General features: G+C 41.4%; 1 protein-coding gene across 38 annotated transcripts in view; it reads left to right on the top strand.

The window, feature by feature from the left end:
* Positions 1-23,719, top strand: part of ASIP (agouti signaling protein) — a 210,955-nt gene that overhangs the window by 42,353 nt on the left and 144,883 nt on the right. Inside the window, exon 3 of one of the 38 annotated variants that reach the window (XR_013535049.1) lies at positions 7,754-8,462. The exons of the other annotated variants lie outside the window; for them this stretch is intronic. The gene's annotated coding sequence lies outside the window, so the exon portion shown is untranslated. Of the gene's footprint in view, positions 1-7,753; positions 8,463-23,719 lie in introns of those variants that run through there. 38 annotated transcript variants of the gene reach the window in all.

Raw genomic sequence — 23,719 nt, 5'->3', positions numbered from 1 at the left:
AATTTCATATGTGAAGAATCCTAGGAATTTATTTAATCTGCTGTGGGGAAATTTTTCCTACCTTACTGTGCCTTGATATATTTCTTTTGTTGGAACTTCACCATCCTTTTGTGAAAGCATAGGCTCCACGAGGGCAGGAACTATATCTCTCTGGCTCACTGTGTATCTCCAATGCCTAATGCTGTGTCTGATGCATAGCAGATACTCAATAAACATTTACTGAATGAATGGATAAAAGAATGCCCTAAAGCCCTGGAAGACTACAGAATTGGGATGGCCAGAGAGTGAGTAGGGCATAGGAGAAGAAATATGCTAGAAAGGCAGAACAAGGGCAAAGGCTGACATAATCTTAAGGATGATACATTCTGGGCCAGGCACAGCGGCTCACATGCCTGTAATCCCAGCATTCTGGGAGGCCAAGGGAGGCTGATGACTTGACATCAGGAGTTTGAGACCAGCCTGGCCAATATGGCAACAAAGCAAGACTTTGTCTCAAAAAATAAAATAAAATTCAGATTCTAAAGAACCACTAGCTTTCTTCAATCCCAGTCTTCTTCAACAAAAGTGGAAAAGGTAGGTATTGTCAATAAATCTTTACACTCGGTCACTGACTAATGATCTGCATTTGAGGTTGGTTTTATTTTTTGTTTTTAAAAATTATTTATTACAAAAGAAAAAAATTTAAAAAAGGAAAAATTTATTTATTCATTTTTATTTATTTATTTTTTTAAGATGGAGTCTTGCTCTTGTCACCCAGGCTGGAGTGCAATGGAACAATCCTAGCTTACTGCAACCTTCACCTCCTGGGTTCAAGCAATTGTCCTGCCTCAGCCTCCCAAGTAGCTGGAATTACAGGTGCCCACCACCACGCCTGGCCAATTTTTGTATCTGCAGTAGAGATGGAGTTTTGCCGGGTTGGCCAGGCTGGCCTCAAACCCCCTTTGTGATCCACCCGCCTCGGCCTCCCAAAGTGCTGGGATTACGGCGTGAGCCCCCGTGCTTGGCCTTTTTTTTTCTTTTTCTTTTCTTTTTTTTTTTTTGAGACAGTCTTTCTCTGTTGCTAGGCACCAGGCTAGAGTTCAGTGGCGTGATCTCGGCTCACTGCGACCTCCACCTCTGGGTTCAAGCAGTTCTCCTGCCTCAGCCTCCCAAGTAGCTGGGACTACAGGCACTCACCACCACACCCAGCTAATTTTTGTATTTTAAATTAGACGAGGTTTCGCCATGTTGCCCAGGATGGTCTTGATTGACCTTGTGATCTGCCCACCTCGGCCTCCCAAAGTGTTGAGCGTGAGCCACTGCCCCCGGCTTTTTTTTTTTTTAAGATGGATTCTCGATCTGTCGCTCAGGCTGGAGTGCAGTGGTGCAGTCTCAGCTCACTGCAACCTCCACCTCCTGGGTTCAAGCGATTCTTCTGCCTCAGCCTCCCAAATGGATTCTCCTGCCTCAGCCTCCCTAGTAGCTGGGAGTATAGGCATGTGCCACCATACCTGGCTAATATTTTTATTTTTTATTTTTAGTAGAGACAGGGTTTCACTGTGTTAGCCACAATGATCTTGATCGCCTGACCCTGTGATCCACCTGCCTCAGCTTCCCAGCTTCCCAAAGTACTGAGATTATAGGCGTGAGCCACTGCACCCGGCCTTATTATTATTATTATTTTGAGACAGATCTCCCTCTGTCACCCAGGCTGGAGTGCAGTGGCACGATCTCTGCTCATTGCAGCCTCTACCTCCTAGGTTCAAGCGTATCTCCTGCCTCAGCCTCCTGAGTAGTTGGGATTACAGGCATGTGCCACCACACCCAGCTAATTTTTGTGTTTTCAGTAGAGACAGGGGTTCATCATGTTGCCCAGCTGGTCTTGAACTCCTGACCCCAGGTGATCCACCTGCCTCAGCCTCCCAAGTTGGTAGGATTACAGGCATGAGCCACCACACTCAGCCTGCTTCTTTTAATATTTACATTTCAAGCTGGGCATGGTGGCGCGTGCCTGTAATCCCAGCTACTCAGGAGGCTGAGGCAGGAGAATTGCCTGAACCCAGGAGGCGGAGGTTGCGGTGAGCCGAGATCATGCCATTGCACTCCAGCCTGGGTGACAGAGGGAGATCTGTCTCAAAATAATAATAATAATAAGGCCGGGTGCAGTGGCTGGGTAACAAGAGCGAAACTCCATCTCAAAAAAAAAAAAATTTACATTTCATCCATCTTTTGTAACTTTATATATTTTTCTGATAGTGGAATCAGAGGTTTTAAAAAAATAGAAATCAAAAAGTCAAACCATGAAGTTCCATATTCTCCTTCTTTCCAGGGCAGACCAAACTGGAGCCTGCCAAACTTGCTCCCTAAAACCAGTAGGGTCAGAGGAGTGGATGTCTTTCCAGTCTTCTCTATATCTGCTGGCTTCTTTTCTTTTTGTGGCATGAGCACTGACCTCTAGATCGTAGTCAGCCACTCCTCTGAGGGGATAGCCCAGAAAATGTTTTCCTTCCTCTGCCTTTACAAATTCTTTCTCTCCCTCTGCCCACATTTCCCACGTGTTCTACTTGCTGCTACTTTAGTTAACATTTAATGACCATTAATACCATAATCCTTCATAGCTGACACCCTGTAATAACATCCGTTTGCCATCTACATTACTTAGACCAATGGTAAGGAGATTTTTTAAAGAGCCTGAATTCATTTACTTTATAGCAATATTAATGAACCAATGTACAATTAATTACAAACACAATCATATTACTTCAGCTTGGCATGGGTTTACACACGGATCGTGCTTTTACAGTTATTTTCAGATAACTTCCTTTTCTACTCCCAGCCTATACTAGAATTCCACCTGTAACTTTTCTAGCCATGGTAGAAGTAGTAATTTTCCAAGCTACATTCCATAGCTATTCCCAACTTCTGCGTTTAAAATGCCCACTTCAGAGCCTCTTGACCCCAACTACTAAAGTACCGCTTTGAAATCTGCCTGCAAAAAATGTTCAGACTACCCATTCCCTTCCCTGCCATACAACTTGGTCTATCTGCTCACACCATACTCAGCCTCTTGTCAAGCCTTCCTTACAGCTTGTTTCTAAAAATCCCTCATCATATCACTTACAAGCACAGAGCTGCATATATTGTGTTGTTCTTATCATCACCTTCATTAAAATATTAGGATGACTACATTAGGACAAAACCCTAAAACCCAGTTATATTTTAATTATCCTAGCCTGAGACTGATGAGAATTAGTCACAACCCATCCACAAATCATGTTTGATTTGGGGAGATAAGGACATTTTACCACAAGAGGGTAATGGTCAAAAAGATGGAATTTGGTCACCTGTTCATAAGTTTAGGCTTCTTTTTTCTTTTCTTTTTTTAGAAATGGAGTCTTGCTCTGTCACCCAGGCTAGAGTGCAGTGGCGTGATCTTGGCTAACTGCGACCTCCACCTCCCAGGTTCAAGCGATTCTCCTGCCTCAGTCTCCCGAGTAGCTGGGACTACAGGTGCATGCTGCCACACCTGGCTAATTTTTTTTGTATTTTAGTAGAGATGGGGCTTCATTGTGTTGCCCAGGCTGGTCTTGAACCCCTGGGCTCAGACAATCTGCCTGCCTCAGCCTCCCAAAGTGCTAGGATTACAGGCATGAGCCACTGCATCTGGCTGTTTAGGCCTCTTTTGCTAAAACTGCTTGAAAGCATGTATCAAGAGAACTCAGAGCCTAATAGTCCTGGGATTTGATAGTACGGCTGCACTTCATTACTCTGGTCAGCTCACATCTGGGAATCACCATCAGAAAAATGTCTTTGTGCTGTCTCCCATCTTTCTCACTGACATCTGCTTTGGAGGGGAGATTGGGATGGAGTAAAGTTTCTAAGCAAGTGAGAGAAGGCCTAGAAACAGAATACTTCAAAGTGCAGGCCATATTCTTTTCTCCTGACAGATAATAGATTTTAAAAGATTTAAGCTTTTTCCTCTCTGGAAGCTGGTATCAGTTTTCTCTATTATAGAAAAGCTGTGGCTCTTTAAAGGGATGTAGAAATTTACTTTGACTGAAAAATATCTGAGGAGAGAACAGCTGGTCTTCAAAGTAGGAACAGCATTTGTCAAATGTTCTTGTGCCTCCTGCAAGGCAACATTGAGTTATTGACAGTTTCCTCCTTTCTTCTATGGCCAAGTCAGAAAGTCACTTAAGGTCTCTAAAAAGAAGGCTCAACAGAAAGCTTGGGTTTGTGAAAGGAAAATAAAATCTTGGAACCCCAAACTCACTATGCCAAAGGAAAAAGTTTTGATCATGCAAAAAACTGACTTCCTTTTATTTCTAAACAGATAACTTCAATATAGAAGGCCATGACTATCCCCAAGTGGGGATATCCCTCACCCTAATAATGTAAATTAACAGCTTCTCAGGTAGAGGACAAAGGCAAGAATAGAAATCATCCTTCTTCCCTCCCTGAGACAAATGCATATTTGACTTCTTCCTCTACTCTATATTTGTTATCTCACATAAAATCCAGATTTACTGAGTGCCAGATAAATGGATAATTGGCTGTCGCTCTTTCCCCTCCATAAAATCCAGATTTACTGAGTGCCAGATAAATGCATAATTGGCTGTCGCTCTTTCCCCTCCTGCCTGCTCTTTCGCCTTTAAATACTGAAGTCCTCAAAATCCTCTTTGGACAACAACACAAGCCACAAATCTGCCATAAGTTGTTTCTCTTTTTCCTGGACATGTCCTCAACCTTGGCACAGTAAACCTCTAAATCAATTGAGACCTGTCTTAGACACTTTTTGGTTTACAGTTTTTGTTTTTTAAAGCTCTCTTGGCTTGTCTTCCCTCCTAAGCTTGCTGGAATGTGACTACTTTGGGGTAGTCTTGGAGCTTCTGCTATTAAACACTTTTTTAAAAATGTGCTAAGGTTGACTAGTTGCTCTTTTATGTAAAGAAAAATGTCTCTGAAAGAGTGTGTTGATTTGTAAAGTATATTCATCATATTCCAGGAACAGCTTACATTTTCCCATACTTTCATCCTTAAATAAAAAGTTCCAAATTAAGAAATCATACACTCATAATTGTCAATGGAATCTACCCCTGGCAAGTTACCAGAAGTATGAGCTCAGCAGTAACGTCTTAATTGCAAATAACTTTTCAAGTGTACAAAGAAAATGTTTTTCCAGGCTTCTCTGAATTATACAGTGAGATACAAAAATCACATTGGTCCCTTAAGAGAGGATTAGAGTTGATAAGGTCATCACCTTTAGATTTAGAAGGTAAACAATTTAGGAGGTAAACTTTGTTTTAGACCTGGAACAAAGTTAGCATTTCGTCCTGCAAATAAAGAAAGGACTCCAGAGACTCCAGAGTAGAGAGAACAATCATCCAGGGACTTCCTGGGTCATTTACTTGTGAATTGGTTTTGACCCTTCCTGTCATCGGCTTTGACCTTCCCTTAAAGTTTGATCATCCTTTTTCAGTTCTTTTACAGCATGGTTGTATTTCCTTAAGATCTGTCAATAATCCTAGTTAGACTTAATTTTGTTAGCCTAACAATATGAGGAATTTAGAAAGTTAAGCATATTTACTTCCTCCTGGACCTTTTTTTTCTTTTTTGAGATAGAGTCTCTCTCTGTCACCAGGCTGAAGTACAATGGTGTGATGTCAGATCACTGCAACCTCCGCCTCCCAGGTTTAAGCGATGCTCCTGCCTCAGCCTCCTGAGTAGCTGGGACTACAGACATCACACCCATCTAATTTTTGTATTTTTAGTAGAGACAGGTTTTCACCATGTTGGCCAGGTTGTTCTTGATCTGTTGACCTCATTATCCTCCCTCCTTAGCCTCCCAAAGTAGCTGGGATTATAGGTGTGAGCCACCACGCCCAGCCACTTATGTCATGGACTTTTACACCCTGTTTCCTATACTTTGGTCCCCCTCCTGAAATTAGTACTGAACAGAACAGGAGTTTGAAGAGACTACCTGAGGCTGGAGAAAGTAGCACCAGAAAAGAGCGGAAGGAACAATCCTCAGAGTACTACCCCAACAAGATAAAATTCACTATGTCTGCCATTCAAAAAAAAAGTCATCAGGCCTGCAAAGAAACGGGAAAATATGATCTATAACGAGGATAAAATTCAATCAATAAAAACAGATAAGAATTATAGAGAAGATAGTATTGGTAGACAGAGACATTAGAACAGTTCTTATACCTGTATTCCATATGTTCAAGAAGCTAGAGGAAAGATTGAAAATAATAAGTAGAGACATGGAAGGTGCTTTATTTTTTTATTTATTTTGAGATGGAGTTTTGCTCTTCTTGCCCAGGCTGGAGTACAATGGAATGATCTCAGCTCACCGCAACCTCTGCCTTCCAGGTTCAAGCGATTCTCCTGCCTCAGCCTCCCAAGTAGCTGGGATTATAGGTGTGCGCCACCATGCCCGGGTAATTTTGTATTTTTAGTAGAGACAGGGTTTCTCCGTGTTGGTCAGGCTAGTGTCAAACTCCCAATCTCATGTGATCCACCCTCCTCAGCCTCCGAAAGTCCTGGGATTATAGACATGAGCCACCATGCTCAGCGGAAGGTATTTTAAAAGATCTAAATCTAACTCCTAGAGATGAAAAATTTAGTATTTGATATGAAAAATACAATGGATAAGATTAACAGCAAATTAGACATTGCCAAAGAAAGACTACATAACTTGAAGACATAGCTATAGAAACAGTAAGAAATGAAATACATAGAGAAAAAAGACTGAAAAAAGAAGATACCAGTGAGCCCTGAGACAACATCAGGTGGCCTAATATATGTGTAATTAGAGTTCCAAAGGAGAAGGGAGTATCCAGAAAAAAAGAAATAATGACCACATAATAATGAGCAGATAATGACCGAAAATTTTGTAAATTTGATGAAAACTATAAATCCATAGGCTCAAGAAGTTCAACAAACCCTAAACACGGGAAGCATGAAGAAAATGACACCAAGGAACTTTATAATCAATTTGCTTAAAGCTAATGTTAAAGAAAAAAATCTTCTTCATCTCCAGTGCCTTAGGTTAGGTCCTCTTTACTTCTTAGCTGGACTTATACAATAATCTTCAACTAATTGCCCTGCCTCTAATTTAAGTCCCCATCAGTCTTTTCCTCTTCACCACTGTTAGAGAACTCTTCACTGCCCACTGACTAAATTCCAGTCTCTTAGCACTGCAAATAAGGCTTTGTTAGCATGGCATATGTGACCCTTTTCTCTCTCTCCAATCTCAGCACCCTACCCTCCACATCTGCTTCCAGTCCTTCTAACCACTTGAAACTATTCATGGAAAGAGCTGTACTGCTCTGGCCTCTGTGCCTTTGCATGTGCTATTGTCTTTCCGGAAATGTTATTCTCTTCCTTGTTTTATTAATCTGTGGCCCCCACCAATCTCTAAGCTCCTGGAAGACAGGGACTGTCTCTCTTCACTGCAGTGCTAGGCTGAAAAAGGAAATACAGTAGAATTTGAGAAGGCATGTGGAAGGGAGGAGGAGGAAAGGGAGAAAAGAATAATAGAACAAGAGAACAAGACTGAAGAGCTTAACCAAAGTGTTCTATTTCCACAAAGAAGGTAAGTATGGAAGAGAGAAAAGATGGGCAAAAAGGTGTAACAAAGAGATCTAGTAGAAGGGTGGGCCTTGAACAAAGGAGGGACTCCTTTTTTAGTGATTGAAAGAAAGAAGAAGTGGAGGAGATAGAGCTGAAGGGAATTTACTACTGGGGTTCCATTTCCTTCCTAAAATAGGAGACACGGTCATGTGCTGCAGAGAAGTCTTGAGGAGAATGGGAAAGACTGTGATACAGGATAACCACTCATACTCAAAACAATGTACTATGATCTTCTAAAGACTATCTGCTGAAGACTTCAAATCAGAGCTGAAAATCCGGACAAAATATATCCTTTCTTCCTCCTAAACATATCCTAAAATATCTCCTAATGGCTCTTCCTTCCCTTTTATTAAAAAAACCATCTGCCCACACTCTCTAGACAGATCACTGCCTTTGATTCTGAGTACAGGGTTGTCTCAGGAGGGAAACAGGAAAATGTAGCAAAACAAGAGTAAAGGAAGAGAGCAAAATATGAAGAGTGCTCAAGAGCAGGTTATACACATTTTAGAAGTACGGTGAAGATCATTAAAAAGCCCCAAATCTGGTTCGAACCTAGAGGTTTCTGACAAGTACAGGGAATCAGATGTATTCTCATGTGTCAGTTGACAAATTTCTTGGCAATTTCACTACCTTCAGAACAGTGGGAAAGATCTATAGATAACATATTCGGTCATTTTTGGATGATTAAAGGGATCTCTCTGTGGGGGTAGTATTTTAAAATCAAAGCAAAATGTCTAATAGAATAACAAGTATCTGTAATGAAGAACATCTCCATTTCAAAGTGTTACTTGAAATGAAACAGATATATTATTAAGAGTATTTCGCAGAGTGGTCTGAGGAACACATCATGGGGTTGAGGGTGAGGGCTAGGGGTTGGGGCTGGACAAAAGTAGAGATTATTAACATTACAGTTTCCTGAATCCCATGTCAGATTTATTAAATTAGAATCTCCAAATGGCAGGGTGGGGTGGTGGGGGAGCCTGGAAATCTAAATATTTTACAAATGCTCTAAGTAATTTTTAAGCTTTTTATTATGGAAAATTTTAGTCTTAAAAGTAGAAAGAATAGTACAATGAAGCACAACGCACCCATCATGCAACAGGGAGCTGAGTTAGATGGGAGTTGGTAAGCAAAGTATTGATAACTTGTGCCCAAGTGAACAAAGGAAGTGGTCCATTTTAATGAGGTCACCCATACAATCTACTACTCCAATTTGCCTTAAAGGTAAATTGCCTCTCGAAAAGAGAAAATGTAGTTATAACTATGCATTCTATACATTCTTTTATGGCATAAATATATCCTATTCTCTCTATATTCTATAAAATGCAAATGTAGCAAAAATTCTTTGGGAAAGCGAGGAGCTGAATGATTCTGAATATAGGTCTGCATCAATTTCCTAATTAATGGCATACTCAAAACAATGCACTGTGATCTTCTAAAGACTATCTGCTGAAGACTTCAAATCAGAGCTGAAAATCCGGACAAAATATATCCTTTCTTCCTCCTAAACATATCCTAAAATATCTCCTAATGGCTCTTCCTTCCCTTTTATAAAAAAACCATCTGCCCACACTCTCTAGACAGATCACTGCCTTTGATTCTGAGTACTAATTAATGGCCACATTTAAAACTGTTTAAAATTTTTTTAGTTTTAGAGACGGCTAGTCTCAAACTCCTGGGCTCAAGCAATCTTCCTGCCTCAGCTTCCCTAGTAGCTAGGACTACAAGTGCAACTATGCCCAGCAGTTAGTGGCCACATAATATTTAATAAATATTATCGAGCACTTAATATTTGCATCATACTGTGGCCAGCGTATGATGCAAGGTCTAAGCTGCTATTACAAAGAGACCCAAAAAACCAGTGACTTAAATAAGACATGTATATTTCTTCCTTAAGCAACAACCTGAGGGGTAGGCATTCCAGCAATGAAAATGAATAGTGAGGGATGATTAGCAATCTCTGCTGTACCAGCTTCGTACAAGACCTTGTGATGAGCCCAGAGCTTATGGACCCTGAAGCTTGTACAAATTTGGAGGCCCTCTTTAAGTAGGAGAATATACAATTATAGATACAAAATGAAGTACAGGAACTTGAGCAAGTAAAGGTCTCTAAAGCTAAAGTTTAATTAGCTTTACAGTAAATCTAGCTCTGAGTGGGCTTCTGCTTCTGCCATCCAGTCAAGATTTGCCTGAAAAAGACAATTAGAGGCCAGGCTCCCAGCACTTTGGGAGGCTAAAACCAGAGGATTGCTTGAGGCCAGGAGTTTAATACCAGCCTGGGAAAGACTCCGTTTCTACAAAAAAAATTAATTAGCTGGGCTAAGTGGCTCATGCCTATAGTTCTAACTACTTGGGAGGTTGAGATGGGAGGATCTCTTGAGCCCAGGAGTTCAAGGCTACAGTGAGCCATGATCGTACCACTGCACTCCAGCCTGGATGATAGAGTGAGACTCTCTCTCTCTCTCTCTCTCTCTCTCTCTCTCTCTCTCTCTCTCTCTCCCTCCCCCCACCTCCCTCCCTCCCTCCCTCTCTCTCTCTCTCTCTCTCTGAGACAGAGTCTCACTTTGTCACCCAGGTTGGAGTACGAATGGCATGATCTCTGCTCACTGCAACCTCTGCCTCCCAGGTTCAAGCCATTCTTCTGCCTCAACCTCCCAAGTAGCTGGGACTACGGGCACGCACCGCCATGCCTGACTAATTTTTGTATTTTTAGTAGAGATGGGGTTTCACCAAGTTAGCCAGACTAGTCTTGAACTCCTGACCTCAAGTGATCCGCCCGCCTTAGCCTCCCAAAGTGCTGGGATTATAGGTGTGAGCTACCATGCCTCGCCATATGACCCTGTCTCTTAATAACAGTAAAAAGACAGAAACCTATATAAGCTAGTGTTTTGTCATACTATAATTGACCGAAGTGCCTGAAATAAGTGCCATGTGTGTAATGACAATATGGGAGGGTAAAAGAATTTACTAAGACAGAAATAAATTAACAGAAGCAAATTTATTAAGGGAATGCTGGTTTATAGCAGCAAAAGTAGTAAGAGAGCTGCTATCTGCCAAGAGGCAGAAATGTGTGAGGGTGGTTATCGTTGTTGTTGTTGTTATTTTTTTGAGACAGAGTCTTGCTATGTTCCCCAGGCTGGAGTGCAATGGCACAGTCTCGGCTCATTGCAGCCTCTACCTCCCAGATTCTCCTGCCTCAGCCTCCTGAGTAGCTGGGATTAGAGGCGTGCCACCACACCCAGCTAATTTTCTTATTTTTAGTAGAGACAGGGTTTCACCATGTTGCTCAGGCTGTTCTCGAACTCCTAACCTCATGATCTGCCCGTCTCAGCCTCCCAAAGTGTTGGATTTACAAGTGTGAGCCACTGTGCCCCACAAGAGGGTTTTATAGGACAGTGCTGGAGAGATCTATGTACAAGTGAGCTTATGCTGTATACATTGGGATAATTTTTTACTGTCAGGCCTTTCCTCTTTAGGTGCCCAAGGGAAACACTCTGCTGTTCTTAGTCATCTTGCAACCCACATGCCTTTTGTTTCTAGAGTTGCAAGATAGTGGTTGTGGTTTTTTTACACAAAGGAGTTACAAATGGGATTAAGTCCCTGTTCTGCCAGCCTGGCTTCTTCCTGGTTTCATTAACTTACTGACTTATTAGGACCCCACAATAAGTTCAAAATATTTTGCTATACTAAGAGATACAGATAGTCACAAAAGCTTGAGAAAAAAGGAGAAAGGGATGTTTTTTCGAGTTAACCACAAAGGCATCATGAAGAAGGTATAGTCAGACCCTTAAGGGATGGGTAGGACTTGGAAAGGCAGAATGTAGGGAAGAGGCTGATGAGGAATCCACATATGCAAAGTCCTGAAAGCAAGAATGAGCAGAGCATTTGGGAGATGGGAGGACACTTGGACTGGAACTAGACTTAATGTTGAGAATAATAAAAGATTAGGCAGAGACAAATGATGAAATGTTCTGCTGAGGTGCCAGAGCGAAGCATTTGGGTTTGATCAGATAGACCAGGGGTTGGTAGGCTACATCAGCAAGCAGGCCAAATCTGGCCCACCCCGTTTTTGTAAATAAAGTATTATTGAAGCACAGCCATGCCCACTTGTTTACAAACCTTTGTGGCTGCTTTTGGACAAGCAGAGTTGAATTGCTGCCACAAAGACCTTGTAACCCACAAAGCCTTTATAAAAAGTTTGATCAAATAACAGGGAAATATAAAATCCTATAATAAGAGAACTGAAGTTTTACTGGAGACCATTTTTCAAAAATCTGATAGATTTACAACTTCTTAAATAAAGCTCCAAAGCAGGTTTAGAAAACTTTAATTGAAATCTTTTCCTAGTTTGCAAACTGTGCCTCAAGGGATAATTTAGGTTGAAATGAATCTCATTGTTGTGCCTCAGCAGTTCTTGCATCATTATTTGTTTTTCCCTGGTGTGCCTTTGTTTCCAAATCTTTCACAAACCAATTGGGCCAATTATCTTCCTCACAATTAAAATCAAATAGTTTGTGCCATGCAGCTGTTTCTCCTTAATCACTTCACATGATGCTGTTTTCCCTCATCACCAAAGCGCTCTCATTCTATGGTGGGGGCACTTGCAAATTGACATTCCCAGCAAACTTTGCAGGGTTTAAGTTTTCTGCACAATATCTTCTCCCCTATATTGACAATCCGTGAGCACCTTCAGGTTCAATAAAGTATTTCTTATACTCATTTTTCATTTCACACACGAACACGCAGCAGAATAAACAGATAAGATGATTATTTCTACCTAGGGGAGTTGTACCTAGGGGGAAAAATGTAACATTTAAGATGATTGTAACTGGTGGAGGGTGTCTAGGTTCTTGGCATCTTGAATAAAGAATTGGAAAAACGCACAAACAAAGCAAGGAAGGAATGAAGGGATGGATTGAAAATGAAAGAACACTCCACAGTGTGGGAGCAGGCCAGAGTTATAGGGGATTGAGGGCTCCGTTACAGAATTTTTGGGAGTTAAAAAACCTTCCAGAGGATTCCACTGGTTACTTCAAGTATGCCCTCTGCATATAGAGAGGATGAAATAAAGTTACAAAGTTATTTACTTGCCTATGCCCTATGGAGAGGATATTTCCTGTCATAGCTGAAGTGTGAATTGGCCTTATGTTCCCTGCCTCCAGACCCTATTTTCCTGCCTCAGTGATGACAAAATGTTCTTCCTTAAAAAAAGATATTTTATTGATATTTGTGCCCCAGATTCTCACATCTTCATCGTCAATTGTCTACTGAGATCTTTCTTTTTTCTTTTTTACTTTTTTTTCCCCAAGACGGAGTCTCGCTCTGTCGCCCAGGCTGGAGTACAGTGGTATGATCTTGGCTCACTGCAACCTCCGCCTCCTGTTCAAGCAATTCTCCTGCTTCAGCCTCCTGAGTAGCTGGGATCATGGATGCCCACCACCACACCTGTCTGATTTTTGTATTTTTAGTAGAGATGGGGTTTCACCATTTTAGCCAGGCTGGTCTCAAACTCCTGACCTCGAGTGATCCGCCCATCTCAGCCTCCCAAAGTGCTAGGATGACAGGTGTGAGCCACTGCACCCGGCCTCATTTTTACTTTTTAATTGTATTATGTTACGGAATTTATTGAAATCTTACAATGTACATGGCAATAGAATAAAGGAGACCAGAGAATTTCACCCCAAAATATGGCATCGTATTATGCTGATTACTTTAAATTAAAGGCCTTTGGAGACCAGCAGATTCTAGAAGTAGCTTTACTCTGTTATTCCCTGAACTCCAGATCTCCAAAGAAGAAAAGAGTTACCTCTGGTCCCTTTCCTGAATTTTCATTAATTTGACTCCCATCACGGGGAGAAGGACTGGTTTTATCAACACAGCCAAGCAAACTTTTGTCAGTGACATAAACCATTGTCTGCTCTGCAGGCCCAACAGACATTGTATGTTCTCCAAGCCCATTGAATTCTCCTAAAAATCATTTACCCTCCAAATCATCCACAAATCTTCCTCTCCCATTCTCTTATGAAGAAGAGTATGTAAGCATCTGTACCGCATTGGGTTGTGAGGTTATCACTCTCCAGTAATTTTCCTCTCATGCATGTTAAATTGTGCATGCCTTTTCTCAGTTCATTTTCAGCGAATCTTCAGAGGGCAGGGGGGTAGCTTTCCCTTCACCCCTACAGGAGATACAAAGAAGTATTAGACCCATTTCCCACCTTCTTATAATCTGAGTAGCAGTTCTTAAACTTTTTGGTCTCAGGACCTCTTTTTTTTTTGAGACAGGGTTTCGCTCTTGTCACCCAGTCTGGAGTGCAGTGGTACAATCTCTGCTCACTGTAACCTCCACTTCCCAAGTTCAAATGATTTGTCAGCCTCAGCCTCCCAAGGACCTGGGGTTACAAGCACCCACCACCACGCCCAACTAAGTTTTGTATTTTTAGTAGAGATGGGGTTTCACCATGTTGGCCAGGCTTGTCTCGAACTCCTGACCTCGGCCTCCCAAAGTGCTGGGATTACAGGCGTGAGCCACTGTGCCCAGCAGGACCCCTTATACTTTGCAAAATTTGAGGATCCCAAAGAGCTCTTGTTTATGTATTTTATTGATCAATATTTACCATATGAGAATGAGAAAATATTTAAATATTCATTAATCCATTTAATATGCCTATGACAACATAACATAAATACCATATTTTTATGAAAACTTTATTTTCTAAAACAAAAAAGTAGTGAAAAGATTGGCATTGTTTTAGGTTTCTGTGAATCTCTTAAATGTATGGCTTAGTAATGAAGCAGGAGCGGTGAGAAACCTCTCAAACACCTGTACTGAGGAAAGAAGTGGCTTTTTATTCAGCTGGATGCTGCGGATGGCTACAACCTCATTCACTAAGCTCCCTGAAAAAGCAGCTTCTTTCCCCTTTTATAAACTTAAAACGCTAAAGGGGAAACTGAGGTGAAACTGTCATTGTCCATTGGCTGAATGTCCGACCTTACAATCTTTTGGCTTCATTGATTTGCTAGTTCATATGTAGCACGAGCGGGAACAGGCAGGGGAGGGGGCTTACAGAGACAAGATAAAGGCAGTAAACTATAGCTGGCAGAGGTGTTTCCAGGAGGGAGCCTGGGCCGTGCAGACATGGGGGCGTGGCCCAGTGCCAGGCTCCAGCCAGTAGGGATAACAGTCATTTGCAACTCTTCCAGGGATTACATATAGCAGAGACTCTGGTAACCAAAAAGGGAGTCATCTTCCCAGCTCTTTGGTATTTTATTTTATTTTTCACCCCCCTTCCCATTCTGGAGGGGAGGAGGGGAGGAGGGTCTGCCCTCTCAGTAAGACAACAGTATTATCATGTCTGCTGCATTTAATTTGCTGTGATACGTGGTCAGGCGCAGTGACTCACTCCTGTAATTCCAACACTTTGGTAAGCTGAAGCAGGTGGATCACCTGAGGTCAGGAGTTTGAGACCAGCCTGACCAACATGGTGAAACTCCATCTCTACTAAAAATATAAAAATTAGCTGGGCATCGTGCCACATGCCTATAGTCCCAGCTATGCAGGAGGATGAGGCAGGAGAATCACTTGAACCCGGGAGGCAGGGATTGAAATGAGCTGAGATTGGGCCATTGCATTCCAGCCCGGCTGACAGAGTAAGACTCTGTCTCAAAAAAAAACCCAAAAAACTTGTGATATCATATGCCACATATTATCTAGAAAATTCTACTTTTCAGAGGAACAGAGTGAAAAAGCCATGTAGAAAGTAATTTTAGTATTGTGTAAAAAACAGTTTTGACCTCAGATACCCACTGAAAGGTCCTCAAGGACTCCTTTGGGATCCCTGGACCACACTTTCAGAACACTTGTTCTACAGTGAGAAAAAGGGTGCTTGCTTCGGCAGCACATATACTAAAATTGGAATGATACAGAGAATAAAGTTCTGGATATTAAAAGGAAAATAACAAAATAGGCAGCATATTCCAGCTGACAAAAGACAGGAATTTTAGCATAGGGAGCTATAGTAATGCTGGGAAAAGGATGGAGGGAAAGGCTTTGGGAAGCAAGTGGGATCTGAGCTTGTCCGGCAAGGACTCATAGGACAAAAATATGTGGAGATCTTAAAAGAGGACCTTCCAAGGCCAGGTGCCATGGCTCACGTCTATAATCCTAACATTTTGGGAGGCCAAGGAAAGTGGATTACTTGAGGCCAGGAACTTAAGACCAGCCTGAGCAACATACGGAGACCCTGTCTTTAGAAACAAAAGAAAAAAAAATTAGCTGAGCATCATGGTTCGTACCTGTGGTCTCAGCTACTCTTGAGGCTGAGGTGGGAGGATCACTTGAGCCTGGGAGATAGGCTGCAGCCTGGGTGACAGAGTAAGACCCATCTCAAAAAAAGAAAAAAGAGAGAGGGAGAGAAGAGGACCTCCTAAAGGAGTAATTGAATAGATACTAGCTAAAGTAGCAGCTATATGCAGGAATCAATAAGGAAACCAGTCGGTTAAACAGGAGGATTTGTGTGTCAATAAGTGACTGAGCTTGCTCTCTCTTTTTTTTTTTTTTTTTTGAGATAGGGTCTTACTTTGTCACCCAGGCTGGAATGCAGTGGCGCAATGTTGGCTCACTGCAGCCTCCACCTCCCAGGTTCAAGCGAACCTCTTTCCTCAGCCTTGCAAGTAGCTGAGACTACAGGCACACACCACCACACTCAGCCAATGTTTGAACTCTTTTAAGCAAAAGGAAGAATGCTTTTATTTAGAGAATCAGATCTCAAGAAAGAAAGATCCTGCCTCTCAGTCACCACAGCCTGAGAGGGAGGATCTGTTAGGAAGGATACTGAGTAGACAGAAATAAATACCATATGTGTAGCAAGGAGTAATAGATAGTATAGGAAGAAGAGCTAGGCCAGTCTGAAAAAAGGCCTTGAATTTCATACTAAAAAGTCTGGATTTTATTCTCTGAGCAACGGGGAGCCATTGAAAATTTTGATGAGAGGAAGAATATGATCCTTGAACTTAAATAATTGATGTCACTTTTTTGAGGATGGGAGCATGGCTTCTTCATTCCTGTGTCCTCCAGTCCATTGCATATGTAGCTTTGCATTTGTAGGCTGTCAGTAATAGTTGAATTGTTGAGTGATCAGATCCATGGATATAGACTTGGGGAGGCAGTAAGCAGAACAAATACAGGAGATTATTGCCATTATTATGTTATTCACATATTCAGTAAATATTTGTTGAATGTGAAATATGTAGCAAACACTCTGCTGGGAATTTGAGATTCAAAGATAAGCCAGTTGTAATTCCTGCCCTTGAGGAGCTTACAGTCTAGTAGAAAGGCAGTCAAGAAATCAGTTGTCTTCTGTTTGATATGTACCCTGAGAGAACACAGAAAAGGGCTGCCTAACAACTCTCTTATGTGCACAACTTCCTGTCCTTGCCAGAATCATTGTTAGCAGTTTTAGAAATGAGAGAAATAAAGAACTATGTTCTTTCCTTTTTTTTTTTTTTGAGATGGAGTTTTGCTCTTGTTGCCAGGCTGGAGTGCAATGGCACAATCTCGGCTCACTGCAACCTCTGCCTCCCAGCTTCAGGCGATTCTCCTGCCTCAACCTCCTGAGTAGCTGGGATTACAAGTATGCACCATGTCCAGCTAACTTTTTTTGTATTTTTAGTAGAAGCGGCGTTTCCCCATGTTGGTCAGGCTGGTCTCAGGTGATCCACCTGACTTGGCCTCCCAAAGTGCTGGGATTACAGGTGTGAGCCACCGTACCCGGCCAGAACGATGTCCTTTTAGTTGTGAGAGGGAAAAGCAATAAGCATAATTTAACCTAGAGTTTAATGTGAATAAAACAATGAATCCCAAAAAAAATCATGTGCCATACTTCACCAGCACCCATCCATCCCTCTGACATTGCTGAGAACAATTCTAATTACACGTCCATCCATGTTCATAACATGAAGGAACAAGTGAACGAGGAGATGTGCTACACACTTTATGTATATCATCTCTTCTGTCGTGACAGCATTGAGATGAGTACTGTTATTATGGCTCCCTAAGAACTTTACTCAAAGACCCAAGACCTTGCCAGAAAGGCAGATTTGAAGCCCAGATCTGATGACTGTGCTGTGCTACAGTCTTTTTTATCACATAATATTTTGGTTCTCCATACGTGAAAGGAAAACAGCCACAGCAAGAGGATTTGTGGGGTTCTTAATCTGTCTTTCTCTCATTCCTTTGTCACCACCAAACATGGGGTACCCACGGGTGACGTAGGGCTGGCTCCCTACAGATGTCGTTTCACCATTTTGGCCAGGCTGGTCTTGAACTCCTCACCTCAGGTGATCCACCTGCCTCAGCCTCCCCAAATGCAGGGATTACAGGCGTGAGCCACCATGCCTGGCCTGCTTTTTATTTATATATATATATATATATATTTTTTTTTTTTTTGAGGGGAAGTCTTGCTCTCTTGCCAGGCTGGAGTGCAATGACTCGATCTCAGCTCACTACAACCTCTGCCTCCTGGGTTCAAGTGATTCTCCTGCCTCAGCCTCCTGAATAGCTGGATTACAGGCACCCACCACCACACCCAGCTAATTTTTGTATATTTTTAGTGTATAGAACAATATCTTGGCCAGGATCATCTTGCTCTCTTGACCTCATGATCTGCCCACCTTGGCCTCCCAAAGTGTTGAGATTAAAAATCAGGCGTGAGCCACCATGCCCAGCCACTTATTATTTTTTTTTAGAGACAGAGTCTTCCTGTGTCATCCAGGCTGCAGTGCAATGGTACCATTATAGCTCACTTTATCCTTGAACTCCTGGGCCCAAGTGATCCTCCTGCCTCAGCCTCTGGAGCAGCTGGGACTATGAGTACATGCCTCCATGCCCAGCCTTTTTTTTTTTTTAAGAGATGGCCAAGGTGGGAGGATTGCTTGAGCCCAGGAGTTTGAGACCAGCAACAAAACAAGACCTCCATCTCTACACAAAATTAAAAAAATAAATTAGCTGGGCATGGTGGCACACGCCTGTAGTCCCAGTTACTCTAGAGGCTGAGATGAGATGATCGCTTGAGCCCAGGAGTTTAAGGCTGCAGTGAGCTGTGGTCACACCACTGCACTCCAGCCTGGACAACAGAGCAAGCCCCATCTTAAAAGAAAGAAAGAAAGAAAGAGAGGCAGGGTGGGGGGAGGGAAGGAAGGAAGGAGGGAGGAAGGGAGGGGAGAGGGGGGAGGGGAGGAGAGGATACTACTCATTGAGTTACAAGAAGCCAGTGACAAATAGGAAGAAAAACTTAGTGTCTGAAATTGTAAGGTCATTCTAATGGACTTTTAAAATCATTTTAATAATGAAACTCTAGTCTGTGGAGCTGCAGGCATTGTACTGCTGAAGCATCATCCTTTAGTGGCAGCACTCACTTTCCCAGAACCTACTGTAAGTCATCTGAAGAAAGCTCTCATCAAAATAAAATAAGTTTAGTTCTTCATTGGATAATAATGAGCCCGATTATCTTAGATATGAAAGGAGTACTCAGTTCCAACACAAAGACATCTTGAAGGAAGACCTTATAATTTCTAAAAGTAGAAGCTTCCAAAGACTTTAAAGGCTTCATGTTGTCTGGCATGATAGTTTCAGCCAATTCGAAAGCAGCACGTATAAAACTCTTAGCAGTCTGGGAACCTGAGATCCATTATCATTTCTTCAGAATAATGGAGCAAGTGATCCTACCATTCAAGTATTAGTTTATTCATCTGAAAAACGAGAATAATTATCTTTGTCTCCCACGCTGGGAATGTGTAAGGGCAAATAGAAAAAAGAGAACTTGGAAAAGTAGAAAGGAAAATAAGAGATTATTCTTATTTCAAATAAATTATTCAAAACATTTATTTAAAGCATATGGGAATTTTCTAACTAATAAGCATTAGTTCGTTCATCCATCTATCTCCATTTCCAAAGTAGTCCAAGAGCCACCATTATTTCTTTGTTGGACTGCTGGAATAGTTCTCCCTGCTTCTGTTCTTGCCCTTCTCCAGTAGCCAAAGTTGACTTTTCAAATCACAAAACAGGATTTCCGCTGTGGCCATAAGGAAGTAACTAGTATTTGATTAGCCTTTCCACAAAAAAAAAAAAAAAAAAAAAAAAATCTAAATGGAGAAATATATGAAATAAATATCTTCTGTCGTTGTACACAGACAGCACACGACCATTATCCCAGAGAGAAGTAAATAAGGGGAACATTATGATTGCTCTTTTCTTCTCCCTGGAGGTAATTTCTAGTTACAGGACAGAGATAGGGACCAATTGGAAGTTAGCAATCTCACCAAGCTGAGGACACAGAGATTGGAACTCAAAGTTATACAGGGTTTGTGGGGTAGGGTACCATAGAAAAGGGGTCCATTCAGAGAAAGTGCACCAGAAATCTGCACAGTGTTCCCCTTAATTCCTTGGCCAAATACTAAACTGCACGTCATTAATAAGATTTCATGAGACCAAGCAAAGAACCACTACTAAGAAACAAACAACTATCAGAGGTTACACTGTGCAGGGAGATGCCTCCGTTCCCACAATCCAGAGTGAAAGGACATTGCTGAACACCCTGGGCATTCAGTAGAGACCCCAGAAAGATCTTGCCTTATGAATTGTACTAGTATGAAGGTTGTTCTAGAGTTTCTCTATCAAAATGTAAAAATATGACTCAAAGGGATTAAATTGATCCTCAAGTAAATTAACTACCTGCTTAAAAAAAATAATGACTTGCTAAACAAACTGAACTCTTTATTAAGGAAGACAACAAAATTCAGACACTCAACAACATGGCATCCATAATGCCCAACATACAATAAAAAGTTACTAGAGTTACTAGATAGGAAACAAAGCAGGAAAATGTAACCCATAACCAGGAGAAAAACTTAGAAATAGGCCCATGATTTCCAAGATGATGGAATGAATAGACAAGGGCTTTAAACAAGCTTTTGTAAATATGTTCAAGGACTTAAAGGAAGACATGAATATAATGTAAGAGATTTAAATTCAATAATTGAAAAACACAATATTTGAGGACGTCCAATTCCAGGAAGATGCAGTAGATAGACCTTTGTCTATTTCTCCCACTAAGTAAATAAAAAAACACTAGATTCTACATGTAAAACGGTTACAAGAAGGCTCTTAAAGATCGAGAGAAAAAGCAGATTGATTAGGGACCTCAGGACCTGAGGAAGAACACTGATGAATTCATTGGGTTTTCTTTTTGCTCATATATCCCAAACAATTACCATAAACGGATTATGGTGAATGGCTGTAAAGGGAAGTATAGTTTCTACACTTCACTAGAACTAGTAAAATGATAACATCAGTAGACGGTGATAAGTTGTGGATACATAATAAAATACCTAGAGTAGCCACTAAAAGCTTTTCCCCAAGATAAGGAACAAGGCAAGAATGTCTCTCTCACCATTTTTATTCATCATTGTGCTAGAAGTTCTAGCCAGTATAATAAGATAAGAAAAGGAAATAAAGGTGTAAAACTCAGAAAGGAAGAAATAAAACTGTTCCTATTTGCTAATGCCATGATTGTCCACATATAAAATCCCAAGGAATCCACAAAAATTCATTCATTCATTCATTCATTCATCCATCCATTCATTCATCCATCCATTCATTCATTCATTCATTTATAGAGACAGGGTTCCACTCTGTTGCCTGGCCTGGAATGTAGTGGCACAGTCACAGCTCACTGCAGCCTCCAACTTCTGAATTCAAGCAATCCTCTTGCCTCAGCCTTCCAAATAGTGGTACTACAGGTGAATGCCACTACACCTGGCTAAGTTTTTTATTTTTTGTAACAGATGGGATCTTGCTTGCTTTGTTGGCCAGGCTGATATCAAACCCCCGGTTTCAAGCAGTCCTCCCACCTTGGCCTCCCAAAGTGCGGGGATTATAGGGATGAGCTACTGCACCTGGCCAAAAATCATAAAACTATTAAGTGAGTTTTAGCAAGGTTGCAGGATACAAGACATACAAAAATCAGTCACATTTCTAAGTATAGGTATGGAACACATGGACACCAAAATTAAAAATATGATTCCAATACCATTTATAAATCCCTAAAATAAAAAAATAAGGAACTCCTTAGATGTAAATCTAACAAACCATGTCCAGGACTTCTGCGCTAAAAACTATAAACACTGATGAAAGAAATCAAAGATCTAAATAAATGGAGAGACATAATGTGTTCTTGGATTATGAGGTTGAGCATAGTAAAGATACCAATTATTGGACCAGGCATGGTGGCTTATGCCTGTAGTCCCAACACTTTGGGAGGCTGAGGCGGGAGGATCACTTGAGGCCAGGAGTTCAAGAACAGCCTGGGCAATGTAGCGAGATCCTTTCTCTATTAAAAATTAGAGTCTGGGCACAGTGGCTCACGCCTGTAATCCCAGCACTTTGGGAGGCCAAGGTGGACAGATCACCTGAGGTCAGTAGTTCGAGACCAGCCTGACCAACATGGAGAAACCTTATCTCTTAAAAAAATCAGAAAAATGAAAAAATTTGAAAGATGTCAGTTCTCCTCAAATGAATGTGCAGTTTACTTCAATTCCTATCAAACTATGAGGGGAGATTGACAAGCTTATTCTAAAATTTATATAGAAAGGCAAAGGAAACTAGAATAGCTAAAAACAATTTAGAAGAAAGAATAAAGGATCAGTCTACCCAATTTCTAGACTTACTATCTAGCTAAAGTAATTCAAACTGTGATAATCAAATTTCTGAAAAGCAAAAATAAGAAAATCTTGAGACATATTATATACAGGAAAATGATGACAAGAATTACTACTGACTTCTCATCATAAACAATATAAGCCATAAAATAATTGAATGACATTTTAAGTGCAGAAAGAAAAAAGTAAACCAAGAATTCTATGTTGAATGAAAATATTCTTCAAGGCTGGGCATGGTGACTCACACTGATAATCCCAGCACTTTGAGAGCCAAGGTGGGAAGATGGCATGAGGCTAAGAGTTCAAAACCAGCCTGAGCAACATAGCAAGACCTCCATCTCTACATCTCTACAAAACAAAACAAAAAAATGTGGTGGTGCGCACCTGGAGTCCCAGCTATTCTGGAGGCCAAGGTGGGAGGATCACTTGAGCCCAGTAGGTTGTTAAGGCTTCAGTGAGCCATGTTTGTGCCGCTGCACTCTAGCGTGGGTGACAGAGGAAGACCTGTCTCAAAAACTAAAAAAAAAAAAAAAATCTTCAAAATTAAGGTGAAATAAAGAGACACTTGCAGACAAAAGCTGAGATAATTTGTTGCCAATAGACTTGTAGTAGAATAAATATTAAAGGAGGCTGGGCACGGTGGCTCATGCCTGTAATCCAAGCACTTTGGGAGGCTAAAGCAGAAGGGTAGCTTGAGTCCAGGAGTTTGAGACCAGCCTGGGCAATATAGTGAGACCTCATCTCTACAAAAAATTCACCAGGCATGGTGATGCAGGCCTGTAGTCCTAGCTGCTCAAGAGGCTGAGGTGGGAAGATAGCTTGAACCTGGGAGATAAACGTTGCAGTGAGCCAAGATCACACCATTGCACTCCAGCTTGGTGACAGAACAAAACCTTGAATCAAAAAAGGAAAAAAGAAATATTAGAGGAAGTTATTCAAGTGGAATGAAAATGATAAACAGATGATACTAGATGAGAACTTGGAAGTAGAATATGAATTAACAGCATCAGAAATGGTAAACATGTTTATAAATATAAACATTTTTCTCTCATAGCTTAATTTCTTTCTTTCTTTCTTTCTTTCTTTCTTTCTTTCTTTCTTTCTTTCTTTCTCTTTCTTCTTTCTTCTTTTTTTTGCTTTTTTTCTTTTTTAGACGGAGTTTCGCTCTTGTTATCCAGGCTGGAGTGCAATGGCGCGATCTCGGCTCACCGCAACCTCCGCCTCCTGGGTTCAGGCAATTCTCCTGCCTCAGCCTCCTGAGTAGCTGGGATTACAGGCACGCGCCACCATGCCCAGCTAATTTTTTTGTATTTTTAGTAGATACGGGGTTTCACCTTGTTGACCAGGATGGTCTCGATCTCTTGACCTCGTGATCCACCTGCCTCAGCCT

Source organism: Callithrix jacchus, chromosome 5, assembly GCF_049354715.1.
Source record: "Callithrix jacchus isolate 240 chromosome 5, calJac240_pri, whole genome shotgun sequence".
Classification (NCBI taxonomy): Eukaryota; Metazoa; Chordata; class Mammalia; order Primates; family Cebidae; genus Callithrix; species Callithrix jacchus.
The sequence above is the reverse complement of the archived record's forward strand: the minus strand, read 5'-3'. Positions and strand labels throughout refer to the sequence as shown.